General features: G+C 48.1%; 1 pseudogene; it reads right to left on the bottom strand.

Moving 5' to 3' along the window:
• Nucleotides 1-2,963: 2,963 nt before the first annotated feature.
• On the bottom strand, nt 2,964-4,463 carry LOC119328382 (annotated as a pseudogene).
• Nucleotides 4,464-5,949: the final 1,486 nt, after the last annotated feature.

Here is a 5,949-nt window from a genome sequence, read left to right as displayed (position 1 = left end):
TTATGGGCAATAGGAGGGAGGCTAACCAGCCCACAAGGGGCTGTTGCGCCCCCCACAAGGGAGGAGGCCGAATTGGACTTGGGAAGGTGGCGCCACACCCCTTTCCTTCTCCAACTCCCTCTCCTTCCCCTTTTCCCCCTCCGGTAGAAGGAAAAAAGGGTGGGGCCGAATCCTACTAGGACTGGAGTCCTAGTAAGACTCCCCTCTCCCTGGCACGCCCCTTGTTGGCCGGCCTCCTCCTCCCCTCCTTTATATACGGGGGCAGGGGGCACCCCAAAGGCACAACAGACAATCTTTTAGCCGTGTGCGGTGCCCTCGTCCACAGTTACACAACTCGGTCATATCGTCGCAGTGTTTAGGCAAAGCCCTGCGACGGTAACTTCATCATCACTGTCACCATGCCGTCGTGCTGACGGAACTCTCCCTCGGCCTCAACTGGATCAAGAGTTCAACGGATGTCACCGAGCTGAACGTGTGCTGATCGCGGAGGTGCCGTACGTTCGATACTTGGATCGGTTTGTATCGCGAAGACGTTCGACTGCATCAACCGGGTTACTAAACGCTTCCGCTTTCGGTCTACGAGGGTACGTGGACACACTCACCCCGCTCGTTGCTATGCTTTTCCTAGATAGATCTTGCGTGATTGTAGGCAAATTTTTGAAATACTACGTTCCCCAACACATGCTGGTCGCCACAGATATGAGTGGTGGTATGGCCTTAGATCAGTTCCTTGTTGAAGTGGTTATATCTCACTTGAGTTGCGGATCATGGTGGCCATTGATATGGGTCTTCGTGAGGGTTCCTCTCTACAGATCTGAAGGCTACTGCCAACTACTTTTTCTGGCGAGGTTGCGTGATGCAGCCGGAAGGCTCCTTTGTGGGTTTTGGTAGCTCTCATTCCAACCAGTTTGCCTTCGGTGGTGACAGGCAATCTATATATGGACGGCGGCTTGACATAGAGGGTACGGTTGTGCATCAGCGGCAGTGAGATTTCATCCCAGTGCATGTAGCTGATGGGATTGCGAAAAAGTGATGGTGAGAACACACGATTGACTTTAATTTGGTGGTACTTATTGAGTACACGGTCTCGAGCTCCGGGGGTGAAAACCCTAGGTCTGACCTGAGTGGGTTATACCTGGCAATCAGAATGTTTTTACGGCATTACCTTGTTGAAGTCAATGTTCGGATATGGTCAAACTTGTTCTTTACGGTGAGAACTTAGAATCTGATCTCTGGTCGTTACGTTGACATTTGAGCGTTGTTGCTTTTCTAAAGGTGTTGCTGATGAAGACCATTATTGCCTTTGTGGGGTCAAGAGATGGTTGATGCAGGTATGATCGCTGATATAGTTTGTTTGTGTTTGATTTTTCTTTTTCCTTGCTTAGCCATAATTTAGGTCTGGTATAATTTTGCTTTTTGCCGACATGCTTTTTGGGTGTATGTGCAATGATATTGACTATGTGCATCCTATATATACAAGGACGCGTCTAGTGGGTGGTCGGCTGCCCGCTAGTTCGGTCCAGCGGCCGGCTAAATAAGGTAAGTACCTGTCCCTTTCATGTTCAGAAAAAGAAAACGAAGGAAACAACCACCTGATCAGGCCCCACTCGCACTAGTGCTTGTTTGGACAGCCGCTGCATGCATGCGTCTAGTGCCTGCATGCCGATGCATTAAATGTTCCTCATGTTGGTCATTTATGCATTAATTTTTGGTTTTCAAAATTATAAAAGACATATCTTCTAAATCATGTGTCGAAATTCAGATCAGATTTCACCATTGAAACCCTCGCGACATGCTCTTCAAAAGTAGATCCCGTATGGGGATGTTTCGACGAACTAGTCTTCCTGCCAACTAAACATCAATATATGTGTAACTAGACTACATTGCCGCATCAACTGAGCATATGTGTGTGTCAATAGTCCTTCCAACTAAATATCAATGTGTGTGCAACTAGACTACATTACCGCACCAACTGAGCATATGTGTGTGCAACTAGTGTCCTGCCAACTAAACGTCAATGTGTGTGCATTAGACTAGATTGCTGCGTCAACAGAGCATATGTGTGCCAAATAGTCCTGCCAACTAAATATCAATGTGTGCAACTAGACTATATTGTCGCGCCAACTAAGCATATGTGTATGCAACTAGTGTCCTGCCAACTAAACATCAATGTGTGTGCAACTAGACTAAATTACAAGGCAACTGAGCACATATGTGTGCAACTAGTCTTCCTGCCAACTAAACATCAATGTGTGCGCAACTAGACTACATTATAAGCCAACTAAACATCAATATGTGTGCGAGTAAACTACATTACAAGAGTGGTTGCACATCGACTTTCGTCGAGGTAATAGACTAGTTGCTCATCAAAGTTGTCATGGTTGCTAGGTTGCAACCTCATACGAAGATGCAACTCCAAACATTAGTTTTGGAAAACAGTTGCACGATGTAGTACTAAAGTTGCATAATACAGTACTAAAGTTGGCATAAAAAAATTATTGAAACATATTCATATGGGATCTAGTTTCAAAGATCTCGTTACGACGAACCCAACGGTGAAGACGGATCTGAATTCCGACACGTGGTTTGAAAGATATGACTTTTAAAAAATTGAAGAACCGGAATAAATATACATGAATTTGCTTTGTTGTCCACTGGATATAATAAATGTGAAAACATTTAATGATCAATCACATGCACTAGTAGACAAAACCTCGCATGCATGTGTGTGACAGAGCCGGCCGCTCGTTCTTTTCATTTAACACGCGGCCACTTTTTAGACTTTGGGTATATACAAAGGCGAGGTAAGTGCTTGCTCGTTCTGTTTATATACATTTTAATGCGTCATTTTGAGTCAATGAAATCCACCCATTATGAAAAAACAGTATCGTTCAGAGGAAAGAAGCAAAATCTTTGGCGTGTCATGCTTTTTAGTCCTACTACTATCTGATCGGTGACTAGATCGATACGATTACAGCACTCATATACATGAGGGAGGTACGAGCATGCCGCCGGCGATACCACCGGCGACGTTTTCGCACCGCGACTCTGTGGCGACGCCGCGCTTGACGTACGTCAGGTCGATGTCCCTGAGCTCCAGTCCATGGCACGGGCTCGCGCCGCTGCACGACAGCTTCACCGCGACCTGGGTCGCCGACACGCCCCTGATGTTCTTGAACTTTACATCGCTTATCTTCACCACGGACGGCCGCTGCGCCTGCACGAATAATTCTGTTAGGCTAAAACCGTAAGATCGGTGTCTGGATTTGACAAGAAATTAACAACTGTGGCTCTGACCGATTCATGGCGGCAGGAGCTGGAGCTGTAGGGGCAGTACTCCTGATCGATGATGATGGGGTTCCGGACCTTCCTCATGACGATGTCCTCGAAGACGAGACCGGACACGACGGAGCCCGGACGGAGCCCGCCGCGCCAAGTCTTGATGCGTACGCCGTTGGCGGTGCCGGCGAGGGTGCAGTTGGACACGCGCAGCCCGCGCACGTCCTCCTCGCCTGGGTGCCTCCCGAGGCTCCCACGCTGATGCCGTGGCCGGGTCCGCAGGACACCCCGGACACGGTGATGTCGGCGCTCCCCGGGCCGACGGAGATGCAGTCGTCCCCCGTGGCGATGGCCGTGTCGGTGATGCGCACGTTGGAGGAGCCCTGGATGTGGACACCGTCCGTGTTGGGGCTGTCCCGCGGCGCCCGGATGGTGACGCCATGGATGGACACGTCCTGGCTGCCGATGATGATCACGTGGAAGAACTTGCTGTCCAGCGATGTCACCCCCGTGATGGTCACGTTCCTCACGCGCCCGAGTTTTATGGACTGCCGGGGCCGGAGCAGAGTCCCGAGAAACGGTTAAGGAGAAGTCGTATCATATCACGATGTCGGCCCAGCAGCTCAGTTTAGAGTGAAACAGTGAGAAATTAGCGCGGCTTACGACGGGGAGGGGCTTGCAGTTCGGATTCGTTGGGCACTGGTTGAGGTGCCACGACGACGCGCCGCGGCCGTCGAACGTGCCGCCGCCCGTGACGAGCAGCCCGTCGATGCTGGCGAAGTTGATCCACTCGTGGCTGCCCCGGAACGCGGCCAGGTCATCCGGTGCGCGGAGGTCGCCGGCGACGCGCACCTGCATGTAGCCCTTGCACGGGCCGCGGAAGACCACCGGCTGGAGCCGGTACTCGCCCTTGGGGACCACGACGGCCGGCCTCCCCGGCGACGCGCACGCCTTCATCCACGCCCTTATAAAAGCCTGGAGAGAAGGAGGCCCCTAACTTGCATATTCCTCGTGGCACGAATGCATGGTTAAACCGCGACAACCGATTACCTTGGAGTCATCCGTCTCTCCGTCGGCGATAGCGCCGAAGTCCATAACGTCGAACACCTGGCGTCCGGCATGAGCGACCTCCAGGCACCACCTACCGAGATCATGAAAAACAGAGCAACCAGGGGAAACGCCATATCCGATCTCCTATGGAGAAACAAACTCATCACGCGATGAGCATCACAAGCAGAGCATGTATGTCTCGCCATTTTATAATCGTACGAGCTCGAGAGTATCAGATTCGCGCAACTGCTGCAGGCGCAAAGGCACCTGGGCGTTCGGTTATGCTTGGCGCTCTCACTCCCATAACGCATTCCTGAAAGTGTATGATTGAGTAGTGTTGTTTGTTAGCCAATTACCGAAGAAAGAACTAAAGAAGTGGTGCTGTTAGTTAGGCTGCTGCTCTTGCCATGAGCCCACGTTTCGTGGCTGGATTGTCTCTGGCATCATTAGCAGCTGTGGGTCAACGACGAAACGAGAGTATGTGCACTTCGGAGGAAACACACGACCTTTGATCTGACTATATGTCGACACGCGTTAGTATCTGTTCGTGCTGATGGTGATGGATCGAATCTTCACTTTGGGGATGAAAATCCCGAAACCGATCTATAGTTAGACTCATCACCATCGGCGTCCTTGCATGGTTTCCTTCATGTAACCTTAGTGAGTTGTATATTTTTCAGTTTGGTTTGTCTTTTACTATAGGGTAAGTGGTTGCCGGGTAGAGCTACTGTCGCGAGGTACGTGTGGGTTTTTTCGGGTTGAATTTGTTCGATGGCTGGAATTTTCTTCATAATAATAAAATAATAATACATGATTGTGTCCATCAAATGACGCAGAGAGCATGGCGTTATCCTTCCTTTCGAGAAAAACAACAGATATCCGAGAGCAGGTACGAGGATGTCCGGTTGTGATCAAGCTATCATGGTTTTTTCTAAGGAAGTGTTTCAGCTATGTACTTTTTCCCAGAAGATAGGAGAAGTTTTGGGTTCGGACAAATAATGCTCATATCATATTTTATTAGCAAAAGAGCCCGTGCGTTGCAATGGGAGGAAACAATACGATACGCCCCTTACCCAACAATTATGACTCAAGACCCCAATAGATCCATGTCATTTATTTGACCATGGCATCCCACCTATGTTGCTCTCTCTCTCTCTCTCTCGGTATATGATGGGCATCAACTTTCTTTTTTCCATGCGATGTTTTACCTAGGCATGCATGTGTGGTTATTGATGGTTTCTTTTGTCTTCAATCCGAATTATGATGAGGTGTTCATTGGCAACACGGATCGGTCTCGGTACGGAAAAAAGATGGATTATGCGCTATTGCTTAATAAATTACACGATAAATAAAATTTAAATTTTTTAAATGGGTAAAATAACATCATATTCAGATTGTACGCATCAATATTGATTAAATTACATCATAAATAAAATTTTAACAATTTTAAATAGTTAAAATAACATTATATTTAGATTTACACATTAATTTCATATATAATAATTTTAAATTGGAATTAGAGTTTAACATATATGAATTTTTTACTTAAGTCCGGACTGTGGGTTTTTTCACATAAACAAGAGGGGGTTTCTGAAAAAAATAAAAAACGGTTTGTTTTGT

The sequence above is a fragment of the Triticum dicoccoides genome, chromosome 7A (assembly GCF_002162155.2).
Source record: "Triticum dicoccoides isolate Atlit2015 ecotype Zavitan chromosome 7A, WEW_v2.0, whole genome shotgun sequence".
In the NCBI taxonomy this organism is placed as follows: Eukaryota; Viridiplantae; Streptophyta; class Magnoliopsida; order Poales; family Poaceae; genus Triticum; species Triticum dicoccoides.
This window is presented reverse-complemented; position numbering and strand designations above follow the sequence as displayed.